Genomic DNA, 17,803 nt, shown 5'->3' on the forward strand with positions numbered 1-17,803 from the left:
TAGTCCCTTCCTGTATTTCTACAATATTTAAAAACTTATGATAGTCTGATATTGGACATCTTAGGAACTACCTGCAATGTTGATTTCCTAATAAATGTCACCTCTTTGCTTATAAAGAATTATAGCTGCTTACTCACAAACAGAAATGTCAATATGAATGGTTCTTGTAAAATAAAGCTATACTTGAGGCATACTAATGATGCAGAGGTCTAGATTTATATTAGCAATTTTAAAAATATATAATGAAGACATGCAATTTTTAAATGTCTTGCCCTGGTATTTAAGAATGCCAAGACTAGGTTCCAGCAGGCATCCTATATTCTGTTATTTTTACTTGAAGACATTGTTTTCAAGGATATTAAAAAATATGGTATAACTTCAGTGTTTCATATCTTCCAAAATTCTTAAAAGGAACAAAGCTGATGTTCATGAAATATGCATCTATGGTAACTGTTACCTAGAAAAAAAAGACAAAGTCTTCTATTAATCAGCCTTTTTTTTAAAAAAATTTTTTCTCCACAATTTATTTCAAGGTATTAAATGAATCCTATGGATATTAAGAGATAAAACTATTTACAACATCAGAATAAATTCTCTGTCAAACAATTCCATTGTGAAATCAAGATATTTCTTTTTTTAAACTTCATCAGGAGGACAAAAAATGCTAATAGTTAATGACTTTTTTATATTTGTAGATCACATTGTGTTTTTTAGTTGTTTAGAAAACTAGCTAGACATCAGTAGCCTGACAAATTCAGGGTCTCCAATTTTGATGTACAAGGTGGGTACACTCATGCATTGCATCACTTTTTCTTATACTATAATGCTCTGACAATAGAGGATGTTCTGGTGTGGGTTTTGGAGTGTTCATTGTTAATTTGTTTTTTAGTGATGGAAACAACTGCAAAGGTTTCTGCATGGGATTTGACTTCTGGCTGAGTCAGTGAGAAAAGTGGGAGGATCTGAGCCTATTATAAACTGGAATAAATGTAGAGCTGATCTTACATTTCCTAACATTATTGTAACTGATCTTCAAATTTTAAAAAAGATAATGCCGAACTCTGTTCTTCAGTTTGGCCAGGTGAAATATTTTCTACCACTTTTTTAATTGCAAAAATGTTTGTAATAATTATTAAGAATGTAAATGTTCTATGGAGATATGTAAATCATGGCAGTAGCTCTGGTTTGTTGTCAGCTCGTTTCCCTCCCCCGCCTGGCAGTCTTTTAGCACAATGAGAGCAAGCATGGGTTGCCCAATTTCTTAACAGCATGTCTGGCAAGCTGACTGGGAGCTGTGAAAACTGAAGCCCTAAGATATCATCTTCTCAAGATCCAGGCACCAAAATTACTCTGATCTAAGCTTGTAGGGCTCTTGAGGGAGCCCCAGCTCTGACTGAGAGAGTTTTACAGTGTTATCCTACACCATTATGTGTGTTTTAAAAAGCTGTTTATCTTCTGGATTCTTTATCTGAGAAAAGGTCTTGTTCCCACAAAGAGTTGTTATGTGGAGACCACGTATGTCTTAGGAGAAGCTGACTGAAGCAGTGCTAACAATGTTGGCAGTTGTTAGTTTAAAGTATTAAAGATCAAATAACTGATGAAATCAATAGTGTAGAGTGATTTTTGTGTGTTAGTTTTGATTTTCTTTTCACCTGGCCCTATGATAAATTACAGTTGTTTTGATTGGGTGAGGAGAGTGCTCCATGCAGTTATAGTCTTGTCCCATGGGTGCTTTGGCAAACAGAAATCCATAGGGAACTCAATGCCGTCATCACTCATGGGGCTGCCAGGTCTTTTGGCCAAGATGTGCATGTGGACAAGAGAGCTTTCTCCAGTACTTCTTTCTCCCTGCATGGAAGAAAGAAGAAAATGCACCAGCTCTATAATGCACTGGAAACAACACTGATATGCTAGCACTGTGTAGAAGGAAAGGGGCATTTTATGTTTTTCTCTTCCTGTAGTTTGGTAATATAGTTAATGGGCAGGAAAAAAAAAAATTGTTATTCATTGAAAGAAAACTGAAACTTAAAATTCATTCATATAACTATAAGGAACTTCTAGATTTTTTTAAATTTATTGTTAGCTATAATCTAGCTTAAATACCTAGAAAATAAGGAAGACTGATTATGAAAGTAATATAGCTTTTCAATATATTATGATGTAATGTTGAAAACGCCACTGTTCTTCAGACTTTTTAATATGCAAGTTCTAATGTAAGATGTCTGGTAGTTGAGGAAAACTGTAAAAGGTACAGGAATGAGTTCAGAAGAGTAACTTAAAAAAAAAAATTGTGAAAATTACGAATGCAAGATTCAGCATCTGCATGAGCTCTGGATGATGTTTCAGTCATCAGATACTCCATTGGCTTGCTTTCCTGTGATCATTTTAAAGAATTTGTCTAGCCTCAGTTTAACACCCAAACCTGTAGTGAATCCAACAGAATTTCAGAGTTTACTGATGGAAGAATGTTTGTAAAAGCCAGATCAAAATAATGTTTTACTATGACAGCTGAAAAACATTCTTCAGATGTGTGGGTGTCCAGTCCTTGTGATGATGACTCTGTCTGACTTCAACTAGAACTTGTCAGCCAGATGTGTCCATCTTCCTCACTTCTTTGCGTGTGTGTGTTTGTGTGGGCTTGTAGCAAAATGGACAGCAGAAAGCTGCCTGCTTTCCGAAATACCCTTAAGATTCTCTTCCTCCTACAGCTCTTCAACTTCTTCAGTCTGTATTTGCTGTCTGCATTTTTTCTCACTGCATCACCCTCCAAAATAGTTGCTATTCAGAGTGCAGTGTAAACTGAGTAGATGGATGTAACGCATTGCATGAGAGGTGATGAACAAAATTGACCTTTGGTTTATTGGACACTTTTACAGCATTTCAGTCTTTCATACTGGTTTTGAAATGCTTTTGGAAACTCTTTTCAAGTGAAATGGCAGAACAAAAAAATTCATGAAACAATGTTTCTTCTAAATGTTACACTTATTTTAATGTTTTATGGTGTATTTTTAAATAGTGGCTGCTCAGTGCCAGGAGCTGTATAGCTCAGCATATTCTCCATTATCTGAACTTACCACTGCCTGCAGAAGCATAAAAAATGGTGAGATGTAAAGTGACTTGGTGGATATTAAAGAATCAACAACAATGTGGTGTGTGTGAAGTGGGTAATTCCTAAAAATTATTATTTTCACATACAGGATTGAGTGTGAACTTGCCACATCCAGGGTAAACTAACAAGGGCAAGATAAGGGTCCCACTACTGGGGAAACACTGATTAATTTAAACTTTGAACATGTTTGGTATGTGAAAACATTTCCTCCTCTTGTCATTACTCGTTTCCTCCCACTGGTCTTTCAGTTGAACTATAAACTTGGATACATCCAGGAAAAACTGTACAGGAAAAATAGGGATTTTTCTATAAAAGTATCTAGGCAAGTGACTAGAAATATCTAGGCTTTGCTGTGAAAGTAAGGGATTTCCTGACTAGTTTATATTACAGAAATAAAAATCAAGAATCACTGAAATACTTAATAGCCAATGTGCTTAAAAACACTTTATAATCCTTTCTGGCTGAAGAAACAGATAAATTTGCATTGATTCATATGAGATTTTTTTTTTTCCTGTCCTTCTCTCTGAAGAAAAATTATTTAGGGGCTGCATTTAGAAGGAGGATTGAAATGATGAGACATGCTTTAAGTGCTAAACTAATTGCATTTTCAAGTCAGGCTATATATCTTAAAACCTCAATATAAATGCATGTATGGTATATCCAAGGGGCATAACAGATGTTGCCTTATGAACCATGTATCCAATATGTAAGGTAACATCGCTCTGTCAGATGCTGCATAGCCTGAGGAGTTAATAACTATTATCAGTGCAAAGCTGAAACCATGTGCAGAGGGGTTTTGTAGCTTTTACCTAATTTTCAGCACAGTTTCTAGTACAATATGAGCACACAAGGGATAAATTGCCAAAGCCTGTCTCACTGATACTTATGTCAGAAGAATTCAGTTGTTTGACTAAACAAAAGGCTACGGGCATTAGTGACTTTCTCTTCATATGTCCTTTTCTCTTTTGGGTAACATCTGACAGGCTTGGGCAGCATTTTCAGTTAACATAGTTTCTGCAGTTGTTTGAAAAACAAGACAAAAAAGGGTCGATGCAATACATTTGCACCATGCAGTGTCCCTTTGCTCTAGTACACTTGATCAAATCTGTTTGGGATGCTTGTTTGTCAAGATCTGTCTTGATACATGCCTATAAAATAGGAAGAAATAAAGATCATTGTTGTTGTCTTTGTCTAGAAAAAGAATCTCTTTAGAATGTTCCTCTCTTATGTCCTTGCACACCATGCTCTAGGATTTATCCACAAAAAATATTTTTTTGTTACAAAAGCGTCTCAGTATAGTTAAGCAAAATGCATTCTCGCCCCAGCAATTTTATTTCAATATTTTCATTATCTCCAATTCGCACGAAGCTCCTACTCAGATCAATTCAGTATCAACTCCTCCTGATCAGTTCAATAAAGCTCAGCATTTTCCTCACTCACTAAAGAACCATCTTTTTGTATTTGGAATTGAATATTTGCATGTGTGCATATGCATATTTCCCCAGCTGCTGTTTTGTTACTAAACCCTTTGATTTATGACAGTTTCATTCTTATAATTGCTCTGTTTTCACTACATAAAACAGAAAATGCTGTTTACTTTCATCCTCGGTGACTCTTATTGAAACAACATATATAGACACTCTGGGAGACAAGGGAAAATGATGTTCTGCAAATGGCAGCGACCTCAATAATTGCCCTTGTAGCTGACAGACACAGACATGCTAGGCACAGTACACAGGAAGCAGAATATTGTCTTAAATGTAATAATAACATGTACTGCTAATGAACATATCTCAAGGTCTAGTTCAGAGATCCAGTCAGTCTCCAACTTTTCACTGGATTCCATGCTGACTAGTGTCATGCAAACAGCACAGATGTAATGATCTTTCCCATTTTCTTAGAAAAGATCCCATTCCACCTTGAATACTCAGGAATAGTCAACTTAGTGCCTTGCATGACTTCCATCAGATGCTGTTGCAAATCATGGAGTTTCAGAGAAAACTAACTGTGTTCCTTATTTCAAAGGCTAAAAAGTGCAACAGTTATAAAAGTGCATACTTTAAAGCTGAAGAAAACTTTTTTCAAGGCATGTAGAGGGTGAAAGTTTTTTTCTGGAAGTAGCTAGAGATTATTTTTTCTCAACCCGTGAATTTTCCATTAAACTGTGTTTTCATTTAAAAATGTTAAGAAAGCATTACTTACAATAATACGAAGCACAGGTATGTTCTTGCAGACTCTTTTTCATCAGACTTAATGGAAAGTATGATGCAGTGTGCTGTCAGATAAGAAATAAAGAACATATTTCTTTCCAGGGTGTATCTTTCAAAATGCTGATTGGCAAAACTTACCTGGAGTTTGATTGTGCCAAATGCTGGAAGTCTGTAAATGTTGTATGCCCTCAGAGCTGAGAGCACATGCTACTTTCCAAGAAGCTCAATATGTAACATTTTACAGGGAAGCCAGTACTCTGGATCTCAGGAAATCCGGTTCACTTCTGAACTGATCTGTAAGCTTCTCTGTGTGTTCTTGGCCCAGTTGCTTCATCTCAGTCCATCGATTCTGGAGAAGAAAGTGATACATGTTTCAGTCAGAAAAGTCTAAATGCTCGTTACAGATAACCAACATGTTGGCAGAGCACATGCAATTATATGTTCTTTCACAGGTAAAATCTTTCTGTAGTCAGGGTCTCTGCAGATTTCAGAGTTTTCTTCCTGAATGATTAATATCAATAACTGCACTGCACTTTATTCTGTTTCTGAAATTATATTGACAACATGCATTTTCCAAGAACAATGTATATTTCTGTTTATTACTACATATTTAGTTACAAAGCAACATATCTGGATGCTTTCTCTATTTTCTACTTGAATATTCTTGATTTTTGTGTGTGTGAAGTGTATTGTCTGTTAGAACACACACCTGCTTTTTCAGTCTATAGAAGTGTACTTTGAGTACCCCATACTATAGATACCTTAAAATGAAGCTGTGGCTCCTGAAAAACAATGTGTACAAACTGTCTAAGCAGATCTGTGCTAAGAGGAACAATCTAGAGACTGCATCTAGTATGTTGTAACATATAGAATCCATGCATTTCCCTTTTTCCATGCTGCTTGTTCATTTCTTTGGGCTCTTTGCCACATTCCCTTTTTCCTTCCTATTCTACACTGTTTTCTACACAGGACAAGCACTGAGCAGAGAGTCTGGACCTTTTCAGATCACTGTGAAATGTTTGCCTAGCTCCCATCCTTGTATCTTGAATCCTTTTCTGCACTGCGCCACAGTTCAGAGTATGTTTGTTTGATCTTGTATAATGTCTTGAATAATGATTTCTTAATCCTAATTAGGACTGAATATTGCCAAAATATAAACAATAACTGTTTTATGATATTTTGAAGACTAACGAAAGTTGATGTTAAGGAAACAGTACTTATTTGGCATTAATTACTAAGCTTCATTGTGTTGGGGTTTTTATCTTTTTCTTGAGGCTTTGTCACCTCCTAGTGCATTTTTCAGCCTAATCAAACACTGTTGCTGAAGATGCACTCAGAATGTTCTTTGCCTGATTCATAGCTCATCTCCTTCTGCACTTGTCCCCCTAGAATCAGATTGAAGAGACCAAATTTATACCATAGATTATTGTCATAGGTAAAATAACTGCTAATCTTGGGTTAATGATTGAAAGCTAATGATTTAAGAGATGATAATGCTAGGAATGTGTCAGTGGAAAGCAGTAGGACACTAGTGTAAATGTGTCCCTAAATGTAATGACATGGGGACACTAAGCCAAGCACACTACAGTGAAGTTGAGTTCAGTCATGATATTAGAAAGAAAAATCAGATATTATCAACCATTGTAACTTGCGAAGCAATACTCAGCCCAAGTTGATGTTAAAAGAGGTAAGGCTGATGTACCAATGGTGTCCAGAACAAAGGTAGGTTGTTTCTGAGTTAGTCTAATGTCTGTTCTCTTCCATTAAAGTTGAGACTTACTGCATATTACTAAACCTAGGGAGAAGGGTGTTTCTAACATACGTTGTTTCAGTTTTGCATTCCAAGTTCATAGTCCAGCCTGACAAACAGTGCTGCTCCCACTGCTGGCGAGCTGCTGAGCTGTAAGACAGTGGTGGAGGCATCTCTATCACTGATGCCAGTGTGTCTCTGTGGCTGTGGTTGACACTACACGGGCTTTGGCAGTAATACTGCCCTTTGATGTTACTGCCTCTCTCTCCTTTCCAGGTCTTCACATCACCTCCACAGCTGTGCTGGTCTGACATGGGCTGCCACGCCTAGCATCTGGACTGTGAAATCAAATTTAAAATATATCTATGTTTGTACCTACCTGAGCTTCTGTCAGTTAGGGCTGTAACCATGCAAACATGTATCAGCACCACTGAAAAGTTGCTACCGTAAGAAAGAATAAATGGTAGAGATACCGATGTGAGGAATTGCTGTATTGCTGTCCATTGCTTAGTAATGTCTAACCACAGCTGACAAGAGAGCTTTATAATGTGCCATGTAGCCACTGTGAAATTCTTGTCTTGACTGACTTACCAGATATTAATTTCTCAAAAAGACCAGTACCTTAAAAGCTGCTTTCATTAGTAGCTTGAGGTGTGATTGCTGTGCTGTAAGTGTAAAATGACTGTTACTGATGAGCCAACTTTTCATGTGATCATAGTTCAAGAAATGTTTTGGGGTGAAAATCTCATTTCTGATCACTCAGATGTAATTTCTGGTATGATCAGGCAAAAGCTATTTAGTAGGTTAAGACAGTGAGCAAGTCTTATTTCTATTTGGTAAACTTTCAGAAGGACTTTGACAAACAATCTGTATATGTGCAGTTTTAAATTTGGCATAGAAATAATTTCATGAACTGTTCTGTTCAGCCTCTTTTGCTTCACCTCGCCAAGGCTGTAAGCAGGAATAACTGGCTGTACAGCTACAGAGAAAGGAATAAGTGGCTGGTTGATGGTACTTGTGCAAACAGACTGAGGTTTACAATGGATAATGAGTTGAATAGCAATCTACGATGTTGTGCTACTGAGAAAGGCAAAGGCTGTATAGGAGCTGCAATGCTGTTTAGTAGACACCCAAATTATTTCTCCTGCTCTGCTCTCATAGGACTTTAGGTGTTGTCTGTGTCCCACTGGGGTAGATAATATAAGAACCAAATAGAGGGGACCAGAACAGACTTATGTTAAGAACCATCGCTTTAGAAAATTTCCTGTGAGGAAAGGTTGCAGGAATTGATGCTGAATATGCCCAGAGACCAAAAGACAATTCAGACCATGGCACTACAGTTTTCAGATAATTTGAAGTAAGAAAGATTTAACTATTCCATGTACAAATAATGAGCAGGATGCTTAAATTACAAAAAAAAAAAAAAAACCAACAAAAAAACAAAAAAAACCCAAAAAGTTTATTAGGCATTGGGAAAAACTTTAAAAAACAACAGGAAAGCACTGCAATAACCTGCCAAGGGAGACTGTTAAATCACTACTGTATAGCAGGTTCCTGAAGATCACCACCATGCATCCATCTGGAATGGCACTGTGTTACTGATTTCTCCTTTATGGAGGAGACACAATTATCTTCTGTCTCCTCTGAAGGTGGAAAAAGACTAAGCAGGTTAAAATTTCAAAGTAAGTGAAAATAGCTGCAATACAGTGAAAATGGAAGTAAGCAGTTATGAAGAAATGGACATGTCAGCAGAATGAAGAATCTGCAAATGTGTGATATGCTAAATCAGTAAGCACTTGTATAGTATCTTTGTAAAATATGTACCACAGAGCAGTTGTGTGCTATGAACAGTGAATGTCCCCATGGACCTGCACAATGAAACCAGATTGAAGTCCCCACATGTTGCAGGTATGCCAAGTGCAGTACACCTCTAGATTTACCATTACAGAACAAAAACTGTGATGCTTCACCAGATGCCTGAAAACTGGAGTTCTGAAAAGGGAGCAGATTGATAGTCTGATGCAGAGCTGCATTAATTAGGGATTGTCTTAGCACCAGAGCTATGAAAAAAATCCTTAGACACATGTACTCTGGTGCAGCAGTTGGAGAAGAGCTGGCCAAAAATTAGTATTAGTCTAATGGTAACTGCTGCAGAATGATGGGGGAGGCCTTTGGCCAAACTGCCAATGTCTTGAAAAGGTTGCAAATTCAAACTGCTGAGACAGTTGTGCCAATTACTGTAATACATTTATGGTATGATGTCATTATTGATCATATCACTTTGAGATGTGATTTGAAGTCCTACTGCAATGTTAACAAAATGTGTTTCCTATGTCGAGATTACACTCACTTCTTTTTGGCACACAGATTTTTTGGGATTTGAGTCTTTGTGTCCTTTCCCCCCAGGAAAAAAAAAGGAAATTTTGGAGAATGAAACAGAGAGGGAGGGAGGGCAACTGGCCCTGACACCCAATTTGCAGCAATTTGCTTTGCCCAAAATCATGTTCTTTCAGATGCTGATAGGTCTTAGGGTTCCCTGGGGGAGGAGTAAGGAGAGGCATTCTTACTTTGTACAAGATCTGTTCTGACCCATTTTGCTGTTATAATTAGTTTTTTTTTTTTTCCCCTTGACAGTGTTAGAGAATTTTCTATTGAATTTGCTAACCATATTATCTGCTGAAGCACAGAACTGCTAGAAATAGTCAGACACGTTAAAGGAAGAAATCCTCTATTATGCTGCTAAGCCAATTCTCTGGCATTTGGCGTTCCCAGCAGCACATAGACAAGTGTTTGGGCCTGACTAGGTTAACTGAGAATAATTATGAAGCCTTCAGATACAGAACTATTATTGTTAGTCTTAAAACCCAGTTTTGTTATGGAAGGTGTACTACAGAATAAATGCAAATGCATGTGTATTTGTACACACAATGTACAATTGTACACATAAAGCAGCTAAGCTTTACAGACCTCACCTACAGTTTTGCTTGGAAGTGAGGATGACACTTTCATTAATGACTCCTGTAGACAGTCTTGTACCACATTAGAGACTAAATTAGAATAGTCCTATGACAATCTACCTTAAATTTGGCTCTAGAACTTTCCAAAGCTATGACAGTAGTCTTTGTGTAACACTGCAGCACAGTCAGCATTCTTTTCACCAGCTTCCAGGCACACCAGTTACACCAGCTCCATGTTTCAGCCTTGGTCTTACAAGGTGTATCTTGTGCTGATTCTGGGCCACCTCAGCATTCACTCTGCTGAGGGGTCTCTGCTTGAAATCAGGACATTGATTTGAACCACTGAAAGAGCACAAAGGAACTTTCTGGAGCTGAAAATCTGATTGTATATTCATACATACATGTATATGTCTATGCATATATATCCTAGATATATAAATATGGTTAGATGTATGTATATGTGCATTCTGCTGCTGAAAAGCTACTGAAGAATAGAGAGATATTTAGAGGCGCTCTTGAAAGAGATTCTGTGAGGTTCCTAACTTTTCTTTAATTAGAGAAGTAATTATTAATTTTTAGAAATTTTTTTTTTCTTTTACCAACAAAGACCTTTCTGTAGATCCTATGTGACTGGTTGGTTTGTTTGTTTTACACATGTAATGCCAAAGAACAACAGAATAACCTTGCCACAGAATAAATAGGCAATTTGTTTAAAATAACCTTATAATAGATGGCTTTGACATCTACAGTAAATCCAAGGACAATAAATTATTTGATTAAAACCTCTATTTTCTACTCTGTGTTGGAGAACTCAGTCTGTAAGCAGAGATCCAGCAGACTTGCAAACCATTAAGAGAAAATACAGTAACAGTAAACAGTAATTTCCTTTGTGTCATGGAACCCAGTTATGGATTTTAGATACCCTCTAGCAGGTTGAGAGAAACACTAAATTTGAAGCAGCTTCTTGAAGTCACAATCTGCATCTAAGGAAAAACTGAATCTTTCAGATATTGCACAGAAATTCTTACTGGAACATAACTGTTGTAAGATGATCATTTCATGACAGGGATATTATGAAATATTTAAAAATTTTACAAACATACAATCTAGATTAATAATAGGAGAAGATTTAATTTTCAAATTCAACTTCTAATAAAGTTTTTTTCTTTATGCTTGTTTATCTTAATATCAGTTATTTCAAACAAGTAGTTCTAAAGAGGTTAATGGATTTTTGTGATAAAAGGCAAGCAATATATAAGTTCTAGTCCAATCATCTGTTTTCAAAGCTACAACAAATTTTTCAAATGAAGAGCACATTTTTGTTTAAAAATTGCTTTCCAAATGATGAACTAAAAGTTAAATAGAGCTTTTAGTGTATTGCAGATGATGATATTTGAACAAAAAAAAGCTAGTCAGAGTATCGAACTTAATGAGAAATATTTTGAAATTAATACACTTGGAAAGAAATTTAATGCTGTTTCTGCTTGGCTGACCTGAGCTGTTAGAACCTCTGGGGTCATTTGGAACTGTATTTGGAAAGAGCAGGGACAAATTTTCCTTTTTGTTCTCATGGTTGGACTAGGGCAGATGGGTAGGTTAGAGTCAAAAGCTTTTTTGTCCTTGAGGAGATTCCCATAACTCTTCCATTCTTGGATTTCTTGACCATGGTAAATGCTATGTATCTGTTTTCTGAGAAATTAAAAAGGGAAGTAACTGTATGATTGTTAGAACTGGTCAGAAAAGGGAAATCTTTTGCTGAAAAAGATTTTTGCATCTTCCAAATTGGAACAGAAGTTTGTGGTTTTGATTTGTCTAAACATCCCCCCCCCCCCCCCCCCCCCCCCCGCAAAAAAACAAGCAACAAACACAAAACCCTGACGAACTTTCTTGAAAGAGATTCTTCAGGGGACAAGATACATTTTGGGAGAAATTAAATGAATAGCCTAATGTAAATTGGAGTTTGTCTGTTTTGACAGCAAATTGAAATCTTTCTGGCCAAGGATACATGCTTTTTTGCATAAAGGAAGATTTCCATCATGAAGTTATTCCGATGCAGAATTTCTAGTTGTCTGCCATTGTTTTAACTCCAGCTATTAATTATTGTATCCTCTGTATGCAGGTTCTCTCTAAATAAAAAAGGAAAACAGCCCCTGTTATCAAGATTTCACTCTATGATAGTTCAAGAAGCAAATTGCTTCTTATCTTTTGGTGGCTAAATTCTTCTAAGAAAGATCAACTGCTTTTGCCAAAAATGGGCCTTAAAATTGCCTCACATTTTAGTATTCTCCCCACTGATTGAGTCCTGAGTATGATGTTGGAAATGGACTTCCATAGTGTAACTCTTCAGCCACATACAGTGGCTGCATCCTGAGGCAAATACAGAATCTGTGTATCTATATAGTGATCTAGGATGAATATCGAAAAGGGTCTTTCTCTGAACCTTCTGCTCCCAGGTGCTGAACAGGTTTAAACGCATCAACAAGGATTTCATGCTGTCTATAACAAATGCATGCATTTTAGATAAGAAGAGTGCATTTTGTAAATGAATGTACTTAGCAATAGAGCTGTACTTGAAAACTGGTGAGGAGGAACTGAGCAGCACAGTTTGCAGAATTTCAAATAGTGAAAGGAAAAAGTACAGATTAGATGGAAAAGTTGTTAATGATTTTGCTTTGCTTCAGATGAGACTCGGTCTGTGAAGATTTATGACATAGCTGGGTCCTTGGGACTATTGTACTTTTGTGCAAGTATTATTGACCATTTAAACATACCACCTTCACAGGACTGAATTAAGAATGTCCCGAAGAATCTTTCAGTTGTTAATTAAACCAGACAGGGAAAATCTGTTATGGCTCTATAGTTGCCATAAGCCACTTTTTGCCCAGTCACTTTCACTACTCATTTCCTATGATAAATCAGGAGGAAACAGACATGTAACCCCCCCAATGTTATTAATTGGAACACCAGTGACAAAATGTTGTATTTGGAAAAAATTGCTGCAAGAACAAAATGGTAATTATTGTAGACAATCCAGAAATGCTTATACTTGATGGGCACTCTGATTTGTGAGAGAACTAATTTGCTAACCACATACACTACAGCTACAGCAACTTTCTAAAATTGTTTTGTCATTGTAATTATACCTTGTGCCAGCAGTTCTAAGCAAAACTTGCTATTATCTTAATTGAGGAAAGAAATGAAGTGAAAAATATCTGATCTGATGGCCCAAAAACTACAGCAGGTGCACAGCAAACCCAAGCAATAGGCCCCTGGAGCACACAGAGGTGAATTCCTGATTCCGGAGCACTAAAGATAAATACTGCCCATTACTCCAAAGGTGTTTCATGAATAGATGCACTCGATGCTTTTGCCTATTTTTGAAACAGGTCTTGGAATGAATTCAGCTATACATTACCATAGCTTTTACCAAGTAGGTGTCTTTGTGTAGGGCTTGGTTGTGGGATGGGAAGTGCCTCTGCTTTCTTCTCTACCAAAAGGGAATAACTGAAGCACTGAGGAGCTGAATGGGAAACATATGAAACATAGTATGACAGGAATGACAGCTGATCATCATGTCTCCAAAGAGCAGACACTGGCAAGTTTCACTGGTGTCCCTACAAGTGAAAGAGCTGGGGTTTGCTGGCAGAGAACAACAGTGCTGATGATAAGCTATTCCTTTCCATTCTGTATCCCTTCTGGAGGAAAGGACAATACCTGCACTTGCTGACAGTGTAGCTGTCATCATGCAGAATGGGACTGAAGCCTACTAGACTTACAGAGCACAAAGAAAGGAAAAAGGGAAAAACCAAAATTGTTCTTCAGCTGTGAAAACTTCTAGTTTCTGAATTTAGCACATGGGCTCCTAAAGAGATAACATCCACATGTACTTACTTATCTTGCTGTAACTGGCATAGGGTTTCCTGAGCAAAACAGATTTCCTGAGCAGAACCACATGATTTTACAGTAGTGCCTTCTAAATGAAATACCACTGCTGAAGACTTTAGCAGCAGCATCTTCTAAAGTAGCACTAGTTACAGTGCTGACTTGCTCTCTTGTGAATAATGCTGCCTTCTCAACCAGACTCGTTTGGCTTGTTTTAGGTAAAAAGAATTCCTGTGCTTTGTCTTGCAATAGTTATAAACGAGGGGGGAAAAAAGAGACTCAGCTTTATTTTAAAACAATAGGTTCTGTTTTTATTTAATTACTTTACTGCTTATTCTTCAATGTGTAAGGTAAAGCTGATTCTCTTGGTTTCCAACCTGCCTGTTTGTCAGCTCATATTTTAAATAAATTAATTGGAGGTAGTTTTGAAGCTCTGCAAAATGATCAGAGAGTCAGCAACTCAAATCCAAAATATTTCCTTCATCATTTTGAAAGTCATTAATTTCTCCTAAAATGCTGTTGTGATTTTTAGGCTAGTGAAGGATATTATTTTGTCCTGGCTATGTGTTTTGTGCATTGATGAAAGAAAGTAGTGATTTTTCCATTTGAGTGCTTTCATTCTTAATTTATATTGTTAATCATTTTTACTAGAAAACTACACAGAATAAAAGGCAAATGTTCATATAGGATGAGATCTTCATTATACCGGGCACTGTTCACATCCATTTGCAGTTGCTCCAGAAATTTATCATCAGCTAGCAAAATTTTAAGTATGCCCAACTTTATATATGCCTAAGGGAAAGTGATTTAATCACAAACACGTGGGTTTAAGGTTAGCCCTGCTGATATCAGTGAACAGGTTAAAATTAATGATGTAATCTGGCTTTGGGTAATTTGCCTTTAAATAGCCCCCCAAACCAAAGTATCAGAGGTCAAAGATGTAATGCTAACTTCACTCACATGGTTTGTTATTACAATGAGGTTTAAAATGCTTACTTACAGTGCTTATTTAATATGCTTCATAAATTAGCCATGAGTGTGTTTACCATTTGTAGATGTGTGGAAATAAAACAATGATACTCACAGAGACTCTTTCGGGGATAATTATCATTCCCACTGGCTCTGGAAAGCAATGTCTCCTATTTTAGTTGGGAGTAATAGCAAGGACCATTTCTGCCAAAATACTTTTCCTTTCCAAACTTTTAGCTGTTGCGGCTTTAAGGGACTTAAATCTTTAAAGAGAAAATACTGCCTCTTCTTTATTTTAAAAGCTGATGTCAAAACGATGCTAAAAGCTGAATGTCAGGTCAAACCATGTTCTTCATACTAAATGGGAGTTTTTTTATCAAGGACAGCCTTTGGAAAGTCAAAGTGGACAGTTAACTTTGAAGAGTGGTGCTACCTGATTCTTAAGGATTATAGGATATGGTTCTTTCTGGACCAAATGGATAGCCTTTCCTCTTACTGATGTGTGCATACTATCTTAAGCAAAACCAGGTGTATAAATAACTGGGAAAATATTGAAATACTTCTTTTTAACTTGAAGAAATAGTCTTATTCCAATAGTCTTTAAGGGTATAAAGAGAAACCTTAATCTGTTTAGCTTTTTTTAAGACAAGTTTCATGTGTAAATTTGACACTTTAGTAAATCTCAAAATATTGTAATACATCTAAAACTCTTCAACTACAACTTAGAAAGCTATCTCTTTAGCCACTTTTTGCCCAAAAACCTTTGTCCTTTCCTAGATATTGTTGTTTTAGATTGTTTTAGCTTGCTTTAGCTTGCTTTATTTTTTCCCTCTACCAGGTTGTGTTAAAGTGCTGATATTGAACTTTGTAGAATTTATGCTATTTGAATATATTTTTTTCATGGTAAGCTAGTTCCTAAGACAAAATTTTGAAGCCACAGTTCAGTGATGGAGAATGATTTTTAAAACTCTCAGAACCTGCCCCTAAAACTCTCCCTGAAATTTTTGCCAAATCTCATGTTTTCCCAAGTTTCATAGATAGGCACCATGTAGAAATAATGATTCATGGAGATGGGTGCTTAAACAATATAAATATTAAACAGATAATAAATGACTGTTCTCCTTAAAATAGCCATCAGTCTTATATTTGCATAAAACAATCCAGTTGCTTACAAACATCAAATGATGCTATCTTGCAAAAAAGAATAGACCCCTGAGAGATGCTCATACTCACTGGAAAATATAGGCCTTAACATCATCAAGAATGTGGACCAAAATGCTTTGGGTAATTTTAAAACTGAAGTACATATCTTGTAATCCTGAATAAAAGTAAGATAGTACTAAGCATTTTCTGTCTTAAAATAGCAACCTGCTAATGCTTAGAGTGTTTCTTTTCAAATGCCTTTAATGAGATATCAGTAACTGCCAAAAATAACAAATACTAATAAGTATAGAAGCAAACAATATTTCAGGCAACAGAACATACATCTTAGCAGTAGGTGTTAATTATTGACAGGTATACGAGTTTAAAGTTTGTATAAAATATCACATTAACAGAAAATTTGTTTAGGAAAGGTTTTAGCATTTAATTAGAAATGAAGTGTAATACTCTGGGGCTTGATTACCTTATATTTCTGCTTATCTGATTATTCTGGTGTTGCCTTCCTTTGATTTTATTAGTTGGTGTGAATAAGCAATCTAATCAGTCACATTAGAGCAGAATACAAATGGTCTGTTTCCCTAGCATCTGTGCTTTAAATATTATCTATAAAAATATTTTATACAAGACAAGATTTTTGGACTGTGGAATAGAAAAAGGATGATTATGATAATTTAAAAATCAAAGCTTGAATCTATTGTATGATAAGCTAGTCCTTAAAATTCCGTATTTTTCTGGAGGAGAATAGCTGACATCATGTTTTTCAGTATAAGGCTAGCAGTTCTTAGTGATGTTGTCTTATTTTAACAGAATTAAAAATTTTTACATATGATGGTGATTTTATGTCAGTATGCCTTACCTCTACCACCTATAGCCTGGTTTTCAGGAGCAGCAAATGAATGTCCCCCAGGCTGACCCAAAAATACAAGAAATATTAATGTAATCATATACTTAACCAGCAAGTTTTGCCTGAGAGATTGTTAACGATTGTCCTCCAACCACAGTATTCACAAATGTTCATGCAGAAATATTTTTAAGTATCTGTTTGAACAATAGTATAATTCGGTGGTTTACTTGCCTTAAAATGACAATTTGTTGGCTGAGGTGACATAGCAACAAGAAGCTGGGGTTTTTTTCAAGCAGCACTGTAGTATTTTAATTGCCTGTAGCAGTGTTGTTGATGAAGAATTAAATATGAGATCTGGCCACCGTCAAAACTCTGCCTTGATTACCTGTCGTACTGCTGTCAGACCTGCAGTAAAACTGATTTTGAGGGAGTGTTCATATTATAGCTTTTATTCCTCTGCCTGACATGCAGTTGCCAACAGCTAGGGATGTTTAGAGCAGTCTCATACTAACATCCAGAGAACCATTACATATAGTAATAATGCTCACCACCAAGGGAGTGGAGCTGTGTAGTTGCAGCTATTTGTTTATCTGTCTTAAATAAAATTGTCTGTAAATTCCTGTGAATAGATTGACTTGAATACTGACTTCTATACGCTTCAAATGTTCTTGCAGTTTTTGCATGCAAATTATAAAATAGATTCAGAAAACAGATGTTGAAGTTGGCTACTTCACTTGTTTACCCCAGGGTGGGATGAACTAAGTCTAAACCGATTGTCCAAGCTGGTCTTAACAAAGCTCCTAGGTAACCTCTGTCTGTATTTAACTACAGCCACAGCTAAAATGTTCCACTTATACATAACATAAGCTTTTCTTGCTGCCATATACAACTGTTTCTTCTACATTTACAGTAGAAGTTATC

This window comes from Strix aluco, chromosome 7, assembly GCF_031877795.1.
Source record: "Strix aluco isolate bStrAlu1 chromosome 7, bStrAlu1.hap1, whole genome shotgun sequence".
Classification (NCBI taxonomy): domain Eukaryota; kingdom Metazoa; phylum Chordata; class Aves; order Strigiformes; family Strigidae; genus Strix; species Strix aluco.